At 42.9% G+C, this 11248-nt stretch overlaps 1 protein-coding gene across 3 annotated transcripts in view; it reads left to right on the top strand.

Moving 5' to 3' along the window:
* Positions 1–35: 35 nt before the first annotated feature.
* The window catches only part of LGALS8 (galectin 8), a 42166-nt gene continuing 30953 nt past the window's right edge, over positions 36–11248 (top strand). Inside the window, exon 1 of one of the 3 annotated variants that reach the window (XM_083176090.1) lies at positions 36–352. The gene's annotated coding sequence lies outside the window, so the exon portion shown is untranslated. Of the gene's footprint in view, positions 353–8795; positions 10388–11248 lie in introns of those variants that run through there. The other 2 variants (XM_083176088.1, XM_083176089.1) reach the window with 2 other exon arrangements.

The following is an 11248-nucleotide window of genomic DNA, read 5'->3' on the forward strand; positions in this document are numbered from 1 at the left end:
ATCTGTACTCATATGCGGAGCCATTTTGTAAGCGATTGCCCTATACAGAGAAGGCGGCCATGGTCTCTGCAGCTATGGCCGCCTACTTGGTTATCAGCGCACTCTGACGGAGACATAATGAAAATGCTGATTGTTTACCGAGAACTGTACACACAACACAGAGTGCCTGCTGTCACAGCAGCAGCTATCTGTTATGTGGAGAGGCAATAGCAGTGGGAGAAACGAGAATGACAAGCACAGGGCAGCAGTAATGGGTGTGACGTGGACCTCCCACTCGTGACAGCTGCCCGACACAGGAACTGGGAGAAAACCTGGATGTGACTGTGCCCTCTTGCCCAGGTTGCTGCTGCGGGTAAGACGGCGTGTTGTGCCTTATTACAGTGCGGGGGGAGGAGGGGGTACCGGTGCCCGCTGCCACCATAAGTGGCGTGCTGATTTTATCAAATATAAAACGGGTTGCCTACCTGACCCTCTCCTTCATGGAGAAAATGCTCTGTTCCTGGACTTCCCTGGTAATGTATGATTGCCATCACCTGTGGTGAAACACCTTTCTTATCAATTACCTAGCTCCCCACAGGTGATGGCAATCATACATTACAGGTAGGCAAGTATGGTGTGATTACCATCACCTGTTTTGAACAGGTGAATTGATAAGAAAGGTGTTTCAACACAGGTGATATCAATCATTAATTAAGAGGGAAGTCCAGGAATAGAGTATTCTGTACCTCCTGGAGAGGGTCATGTTGGGAGGTATGAAATCCCAGGTCCAACCTGAATGTAACCTGTGTCAGCATCCATTAAGACAGAGCTCTGAACTCTCACTTGCCTACCTGACCCTCTCCATGTGGGAGAAAATTCTCTGTTTCTGGACTTCCCTGGTAATGTATGATTGCCGCCACCTGTGGTGAGCTAGGTAATTGATAAAGGTGTGTACACACGGTCAGATGTGCCTTAAGATGCGATCCACGATCCGATCAGATCGGATTGGGATCGGATCGCAAGGCACATCCGATTTGCATACAATCTTGACTATATAGTGCAGATCTGCACTATATAGTCAAGGCAGTCAAGACTTTCTGGCTTGCGATACGTGAATGCGCATCTGGATCGGATCGGGATCGCAAGGGTTAAAACCCTTGCGATCTGCATCCGATTCCGATCCGATGTTGACTATATCTTCAACATTGGAAAGGAAATCGGACCGTGTGTTTCACCACAGGTGATGGTAATCATACATTACCAGAGAAGTCCAGAAACAGAGCATTTTCTCACGCATGAAGAGGGTCAGGTAGGAAAGTATGTCTGAACCGTGTCTGCCCCGTTTGCATTGCACATGGGTCTCTCTTCGGCTGGCACTTGGACATGACATTGTCTCCAAGGGCGAAATGTAATAGGTGGCGATTTTTGGTCATGTTTAAAAATCGCACCTTTGAAAGTCACATTTTTTTGCAGCAAATTTGCATATGTAAGGGTCCTGGGGAAGTGGGGAACCCCCAAAGAAGGCCCCCCCCTCCAGAACTTACCTGCCCATGTTGAAGCCCGGGGCTGTCCTTGATGCCCCTGGGCGGTGGGCATCGAGCTGATAAAATGGTGTAAAAAATAGAAAGAATCCTATTGTATATTGCTGTGGAACTATGAGTCCCAGCAAGCCTGCAAGGCAGGCAGGGATTTGGAGAACCACAAGTCCCAGCATGCGAGGCAATAAAGGGCCCGCTGGGACTTGTAGTCCCACAGTAGTACAGATAGTTAAATAAATACACCCACACACTGACAGTAAAACTTTATTACACACGGAGCCCGTTCATCCAATACTCACCTATGTTGCCACGAAGCATCGGTCCCCTTGTCCAGTAGTATCCACTCGGGTACCTGTGGATAGAAAACATACTCACCAGCCGTCTTCAGTGCTTCTCCGGGACCCCTACACCGCTGTAAGCACTCTTCTGTTTACTTTTAGAGCTCCGCCACCTGACCGGGACTTAGGCCCGCCCACCAGCCAATCATGGTCCGGCATCGGGAAATACTGGACCAGACCAGCACTCAGTACTTGTTTGAATAAAAAAAGAGTTTTATTCCAGCAAGTTGAACCAGGCAAAACAGAAAAAACAGAAACGTCCCCAGAAACATTTCTGTTTTTGTTGTTTTGCCTGGTTCAACTTGCTGAAGAACCAAATAAAAATATTGGACGAACATTGCTTGTTGCTTCACTGATTCCTGGATCACCATCAGGGGCGGATCCAGGATAAAATGACAGGGGGGGCACCATGATAAAAAAGGGTTTGGGTGGGGGAGGGGCGGTGTTAGTGGTGCCAGTGTACATGCTAAGAGAGCGGCAGGAGAGGGTGGGAATGGAATTAAAAATAGGCCCTGGCATTTAAAGTACGCAGGCCCACCATGGCGACAAAAGTGAAGGATGTGTGGCCATCCGGAAAATGGTGTGTGGCCACTCAACAGGGGGCGTGTCAACACCATATACAACTTCTACACATTATGCAACAAAATACTACACCCCATTATACTTGCCCCTTACACATGATGCCAAATGGAATGAGCCAAAATTGACATAATGCCACATGGATTGAGCCAAAATTCGGTACTTGTTTCCTAGCACGGCCACAACGATCATGATCGTGGGCATCGTGAGGAAAAATCGGGGGCATCGCGGCCATCGCATGCACTAAAAAATCGCGTGCGATGGTACCGACGCGATGCCCGCGATTTCCCCATAGGGAACAATGTTAAATGCCTCAATTTAGCTGCGATGCCCCCGATTTCCCATAGAAATCAATGTTAAATGGCTCAATTACTATCATCATAGGGACCAATGGTAAATGGGCCAGAAAACCCAAAAAACACCCCTGAACAGTGAAATGTCCCCCAAAAGTAGTTGTCGCCACCCCACGATCAACGCGAACCCGAAGCGTGGCGAGCGGCGGCGGTACGCGTCCTCCGACCTTTTCATACCCCCACTATCCACGTCAGCGTGGAGTTGAGAATAGAATAGTGTGGCGAGCGCAGCGAGCCACCGAGCCCGAAGCGTGGCGAGGGGACGGGGATACCTGTGAAGCCCGCTAAGGACCGCGTTTACCTGTGAAGGTATCCGCGTCCTCTCGCGGGGCTCGGTGGCTCGCTGCGCTCGCCACACTATTCTATTCTCAACTCCACGCCGACGTGGATAGTGGGGGTATGAAAAGTTTGGAGGACGCGTACCGCTGCGCTCGCCACGCTTCGGGTTTGCGTTGATCGTGGGGTGCCGTCAACTACTTTTGTGGTGACATTTCACTGTTCAGGGGTGTTTTGGGGGGTTTATGGCCCATTTACCATTGGTCCCTATGATGATTTTGTGAAATTGAGCCATTTAACATTGATTCCTATGGGAAATCGGGGGCATCGCGTCTGGACCATTTAAGCCTTTTTTAGCCGCATACGACACGACCGATGCGATTTTGACTTTTTATAATGCATTTCAATGGGAAAATCGGGGGCATCGCGTCGGTTGCGTCGCAGACCACTAAAAATGCCCGCGATTGTGGCCGTGCTAGGAAACAAGTACCCAAAATTCAAATAATGCCACATAGATTGTGTCAAAATTCACATAATGCCACATGGATTGAGCCAAAATTTACATAATAACACACAGGGATTGAGCCAAAATTCACATAATGCCAAATGGATTGTGTCAAAATTCACATAATGCCATACGGATTGAGCCAAAATTCACATAATGCCATACGGATTGAGCCAAAATTCACATAATGCCATATGGATTGAGCCAAAATTCACATAATGCCACATGGATTGAGCCAAAATTCATATAATGCCACACGGATTGAGCCAAAATTCATATAATGCCACACGGATTGAGCCAAAATTCACATAATGCCACATGGATTGGGAAAAAATTCACATAATGCCACATGGATTGAGCCAAAATTCACATAATGCCACACAGATTAAGCCAAAATTCACAATACACTTCATAAACAGGGACATTGTCCACCAAAGGCTCGCATTAAACATTTACATCATAATGTCCATTACACGTTAAGTTACATGACATTATGTCCATTATTTGTTATGCCAAACACCATAATGCCTATTAAAAATTATGCTACATAAGTGCTGCTTCTCTACATGCTCATTGCCAGAGGTTCCATGCTCGTTGCCATGTGGGATTACATGCTCATTTCCAAGGGGGAATACATGCTTGTGGTAAATGGGGGACAGCCGCCGCCAGGCAGAAGTGATAGCCACTGACAGTGGCAGAGCCTGGCTGTATTCAGAGCACTGCAGGTCCCGGCTATTTGAAATAATACCCCTTTCACACCAGAAAATGCATTCCCAGGTTGGCTCCTTTTACACCAGCCTAGTCCATGCATTTTCTGGTGTGAGGGGGAGAGAAAACCACCCCTCCCCCCTTTAACCAGTTATCTCATTTAACTGGCTATATCTTCGGAACCAACTGACCCATTTACATGAGACAAGTATTATATTGAAGAACTTTTGATCAGGCTTTGAATGATTTTGGTCCAGTGAATCTGGAACGTTTGGTTCCAGAGTAATCTGCCCTCAAAGAACATGAACAGCTATGAAATTACATTTCAAAAATAAAAAAATCGGTTTACACGCAATATCTCTGGAACCGATTGACCGATTTGGACCAGCCTGATATCATATTGAAGGCCCAGCGATGGGGGCCGGAATTGACGGGTCCTATATTATCCTATGGGGAAAAAACGTTACAGGTTTGCCAGGCGATATCTCCGGTTCCCGGGGGGCTAGAGACACGGGGCTGGGCTCGTTGGAAAGCCCTGGTCCTCAGCTAAAAAATAAATGACAGGGGGGGCACGTGCCCGGGTTCCCCCCCCCCTGAATCCGCCACTGATCACCATATATATGGACATTATTTATAAGCTATAGGCGCCGCACCACAATTGGGTTATATATATATATATATATATATATATATATATATATATATATATATATATATATAAAGAAACTTGATATCCTAAGATATACAGAGGACAGCACTCCTTGGGTTTTAAAGTCCAATCAGGCACAATTTATTGCTGGTCAATAAAGTTTTTGAGCGTCAGACTTATATGCAAAAAAATTCTTAATATAGATAGTGAGGGTCACACATATAATCACCCATCCTTGTGGTTTTAAGCAGTTGGCAGTCGACGGTACCGTTTCGGCTAGACAGCCTTTCTCACAGACTGACCTAAAGGCTGTCTAGCCGAAACGGTACCGTCGACTGCCAACTGCTTAAAACCACAAGGATGGGTGATTATATGTGTGACCCTCACTATCTATATTAAGAATTTTTTTGCATATAAGTCTGACGCTCAAAAACTTTATTGACCAGCAATAAATTGTGCCTGATTGGACTTTAAAACCCAAGGAGTGCTGTCCTCTGTATATCTTAGGATATCAAGTTTCTTTATATTTCTATGTGGACCTGGCACCCAACATAAGCTCTGCAAGGTGTGCGGACTTCCCAAAGTTTTCCTATATATATATATATATATATATATATATATATATATATATATATATATATATATATATATATATATATATATATATATATATATATATATATATATATATATATATATATATATATTTCAATAGATAAGCGGCACTCCAATAGTAATCCACTCAATTTTAATATAACGTTTCAATGCCTATAGTGGCATCGTTATCATCATGATGATGACGATGTGACTATAGGCATCGAAACCTTATATTAAAATGTTGTCAAGAGGGCACCCAGCAAGCATCATATGTAAGTTGATGTGCCGGACATCACCAGTTTGTTATATATTCTCAAATTGATTTCTTAGTAGGACAGAAGCAGCGTAGATGTGGCTATAGTAATGTGGTTTAGTGTTCATTCTAGCACCCGCTATCTTTGAAAACCCATGCAGTTCCTGTTCCCTGCCTGGGGTGTCATTGTCTGCTGTAGTGCTTCTAGCACAGTGTGGTCTGTATATCAGCACTGATATGTAAACCAGACCTGTGCTAGAAACACCACAGCAGACAGTGAACAGGAACAGCATGGATTTTCACAGATATCGGGTGCTAGAATGAACACTACGGTTATTTGGAAGGTGCTCCTCAAAGACCAATTGTTAGTTTCTTAAGCCAGTATCATTAAATGTACCCAAATACCTTCACAATAGCTTTACAATGGATATATAAAAAATTGTATAACAATGTTATACACAATGTCAATTCATAAAAAAAACTTTGAGTTCCACATATAGAAAAGTTTAGTCCATAAGAAATCCTAAAGTTGATTTCCCTTTTTGGATATATGAGTGAAAAATTCTCCATTAGCAGTTCCAGAAATATACCCAACTCGTTTCGTTTTTATACAGACTTCATCAGGGGTACCTTTTTTTTGGAGATATATAAAAAAGAAAATTCATTGTTTATTTAGGAATTACCATGACATTTTGACTCATAGGTAACTTTTTTTTCCCAAATCCAAAATCCCAAACCAAATTACAGTTGACATTTGATTACTATTGTACTGCATACATAAGTAACACAAGAAACCATGACATTTTTAAAACTTTAACATAACTTGTGTCCATAACTTAAGTTGAGTCAACCGTAACATAATTTTTCCCTTGTTTGACAGCTTTATTTTGCTTTTAAAGACCATTTTCCAGACATTCTAGAGGGGTGCTTAGACCTGATCGCTTCTCTGGTAATCTGCAGAGCCCTGTGATCAGATAGCCGCCCTGCCAGAGTGAAATCCCACCCTGTGCAAAGCTGTATAAGGCCTGCAAAAATATTGCAGATTGGCGAATAGCAGCAAATCCATTCGCAACTCGCTCACAATTAATTGATTTTCCCAGTGTGTGCGTAACCCAGGACTTACTCGGTCAGTGCGATTGAAACAGGCTAATTGGGGCTGGAGCTGATGTCACACGACTTCGCTGAACACACCTGGGCACACCTACATTTTTCCTGACGCCCACAAATGCTGGCTTCCTGTTCATCAACTTGCTAACGATTCGTGATTAGAAAAAACACTGTATTTTATCACTGGATGGCCTTGCGCATGCGTGCTATGATCCATATGCATGTTCAGACGATCGGCTAAATCACACCTATGTGATCAGGTCTGAATAACCCCCTAAGTTTTGTTCCTTACGACCTACGTGGTGTGCTAGTGCTGCTGCAAGAGGTATGCATTTTAAAAAAAATATAATCACGCGCTAGAAACAATGTATATAAATGATAAAAAAAAATGATTACACTGATATAAAATGAATGATCTAAAATGATCTTATGAAGCCGCTGATACCCTAAAGGAGGTGGAGAAACGCGTTATATAACTGAATGCCACCTACTTTATCCTTTCTGGAGCTCCAAAAAAAACGGGATCCCCTATATGCCTGCCTGAAAAGCAAGTACTGGCACTCTCAGCATTGTTTTACCGGGATGCAGTGTAAATCCCGGCAGTCGGGATCCCGGCGTTCAGAATCCCGACGCTGGAATCCCGACAGCCAAAATCCTGACACTTTCTTCCTCCGTGGGTGTCCACAACACCCCCGAGAGAGAATAAATTAGTGTGCCCCCCCCCCCCCCCCCCTTGTCGGGATTTCGGTGGTCGGGATTCTGAACGCCGGGTTTTAATACTGAATCCGTTTTAACAGTGGCTGGATGATCAGCAGCCAGCAGGCATTTGGACATTGATTTTTATTTTTTATATCTTTTAAATTGCAATTATAATTTTTTTGTCTGGCCAGACCGTGGACAAAAAGAACTTTGCCATACATCAAGTGTTCTTAAATAATCACGATCGACTGTGGACAGTGTCTAAAAAACAATTGGTTAAAACTGTCTCCCCACGGAGGGTGTATGGTCAATAATCCACCGGCAGCCGTACCATATTAGTCAATTAATCAGCATTATGTATATATTAGATTTTTAATGTTTATATATATCACTGGCCAGTGAATTATATCAGTGTAATAACATTTTTTATCATTTATATACATTGTTTCTAGAGCGTGATTATATATATTTTTTCTTTGTGTTGTTACTTTGGGAATTGGCATTTCTCTTTTACTCTGCTTGAACCTTATACGTATAAGAGATTTGCATATATATTCTTTATAAACGCGTAATTTGTTCTTTTTTAGATAATTATACGTAGTTTGGTATAAAAATGTTATAATTAAGTCAAATATAATGGTATTTTGAGTTTACTGAGGTAAGCGCCGATTCTCACCATAAGGCAGTGGTTCCCAAACTCTGTGCCTAGGCTCCCTGGGGTGCCTCGGGACACTAGCAGGGGTGCCTTGGATTAGTGGTCTAGAGGCAATTGAAATTAATTATGGTCATTGTAAAAGGTAAAAACATTGCTGGTGGGCTACCAATAATAAAATATGTGGACAAACAAAAGCTAATCCTGTCCCTCACCCATAAATAAACCCATGTATGACATACAAATCAATTTACGGAATAAAAAACTTTTGGACTAGGGGTGCCATGAAAAAAATTGGGTGCTGTGATTTTAAAAAGTTTGGGAACCACTGCCATAAGGTATGCATTTTGTGTGCCTTTTGAGAAACACACCTAGGGGTCGATCCTATTTGGTACGGATGATTAAGGAGTGCGAATCATCACGGCACTGGGCGCACTTTATTGTGGGCTGAATTTGCGTAAACACGATCGCACCTCCGTAGGGGTGCAAGCAATTTGAATGGCACCTCGCACCCATTGGACCTAATAGGATCGACTCATAAAACGTTAAATTATTTGTTGCTGCTCTACCACTATAGATGGTACAGTAGGTATAGAGTAAAAGTTTTTCAGTCTCAAAAACCTCTATGCTTCATCAATGTGACAAATGCCCAGGTCTGGAAGCACTTTGGAAAATAGTTTAAAAACTTTTTCATGATAAAGACATGGATGATGAGGACACAAAAGCTTATAAGCAGTGGGTTCATACTGAGCAAAGTACATTGGTTACAATCACAAATACTGTGGAACAATTCCCTGAAGTTATTTGTAGTTCTTTTGATGATGCAACAGCCCATCTGAGTACCGCATAGTTGCATGCTGAATACATACGCCAGTTGAAGGAAGGAAGCCATTCGACCAGAAACAGAAGCTATTGCATTTCTAGATTTTGCAGAAAATTATTCATTCGTGTGTCAGGTTGCAATTCAATGACTCTGCTGGGACACTTCACAAGCAACATTCCACCCATTTGCTGTGTATTTTAGGCAAGATGATTGTGACACTTTAAACTGTGTGAGCCTGTGCATTATAAGTGATACACATGACCATGTAGCGAAGGGGGGCTCTAACATTCAACCAGAATGGATTTTTTCTGCCACAGCTCATGGTAAGAGTCCACTTAAAGTCACTGGAGGGGCAGATAAATGTCTAGCCACCCACACCAGTCTGCAAGCAGTTGAAATCCATCACATCTTGACACCTTTGTATAGCCGGCAAATAAAAATGTTCATGTTATAAAGTTTTCCTACGTGTCGCAAAATGACATACAAGACTGTAGAACCAAGTTGCATAGCCATCTAGTAACATCAACGTCTGTGGAAGGAACATGTACTCATCCCAGATTTCAGCCTATAAGTAATGATGAGCTATAGATATATTGATTGTCATCAGATGACATGAAGACAGCAGGAATCAGAGTGTCACTATGACCACAGTCACAAAAAATGTGGAGAAAAGTGATCTGCAACCTGGAACACATATAGCAGCAGTGTACGGTGAACTGGTACATTGGGTATATTATTTAATGCAATGAGGAGGAACGAGATGTGCTGGTACACATCATGGAACTAAACCAAATATGTTGTCCTAGCTTTTAAGGGATAAGTGTTTTGTTCCTTTAATTCACATAATCTGTATAACAAAAGTGCATACTATCCAAGGAAGTACTGGATGGCAGTATACACTTTCTGCTGACAATTTAAGGAAAATTACAGACTATTATATCAGGTTCTAAACAAGGGAAAATGAATGTGATTGTTGACTCAAGTTATAGAAGTATGGTATCCGAGTGCGCAGGGAAAATTAGATAATGCCACCCAAGACCATTACTATATTTCAATACAATATTGATAATATAATAATTATTTAATTAAACCATACAACTTAAAAACAACAAAGTGTTTTATTTATATGTGAAAGTCCATAAAAGCATACAATATGAATTGATAACAATGTTCCAGTGTTAGTGCATCCAATAATGAATTATTCACAATTGTAAGTACATTCGATGTTGTTTATTTATTTACAGTTTCTTATATAGTGCAGCAGATTCCGTTGCACATTACAATTGTAAACTGAGATCAAACAAACTGGGTAACAATAGACAGACTTGGAGGTAAGACGGCCCTGCTGCAAGCTTACAATCTATAGGGCTATAGGAGGGAAATACAAGGACAGGTACCAGCAATAGCATAGCTTGTAGGTCCAGAAGGGAAGCTATATAATACATAAGTGCCTCAGGGTTATGCGTGTGGAACTTAAATATTATAGGCTTGCCTGAAGAGCTGAGTTTTCAGGGAACGCTTGAAAGTTTGGAGGCTAGTGGAGAGTCTTATTGTGCATGGAAGGGCATTCCATAGGGTGGGAGCAGCCCAATGAAAGTCCTGTATTAGTGAATGGGAGCTGGTGATCCGTGCAGAGGAGAGACGCAGATCTTGTGCGGAGTGGTCGAGATGGGAGATATTTTGTGATAAGTAAAGAGATATATGCTGGTGCATTAAGGTTAATAGCTTTATATGCGAGTAGAAGTGTTTTTATATTGAATACCGTAAAATAGGGTTGCGATCTGGCGCGAGTTTTGAAATAGCCGCAACGTGGCGGACCTGCTCTACAGGGGGGAGGAGGTTGACGACCGCTCTGCTTAGTGTAGAAGAGGAGGCTGCCATTTCCCCTTTGCAATGAGCAGGTTAACCCCTGGTAGAGCGGGTTCCCCTGACAGAGCATCTACTCTATATTTCTAAATACCACTGCCGCTCCTGATTGGCTCCCGGACCACATACTCCAATAGGCTTGCAATGCTGGCTAGAGTTTTTCTATAGCCACGCCACAGCGGACCTGGTCTTGCCTCCTATATGGGGGGGGGGGTGTTTGATGACCGCTCTGCCCGGCTGTTACTGCAAACCCACCCAGCCAAGACCAGATTCTGCTTCCTCCTCCAAAAAACCTGGCCCTGCCACTCACTCTGTTCTGTTGGAGC

This window comes from Crinia signifera, chromosome 3 (assembly GCF_055691185.1).
Source record: "Crinia signifera chromosome 3, ASM5569118v1, whole genome shotgun sequence".
NCBI classification, from domain to species: domain Eukaryota; kingdom Metazoa; phylum Chordata; class Amphibia; order Anura; family Myobatrachidae; genus Crinia; species Crinia signifera.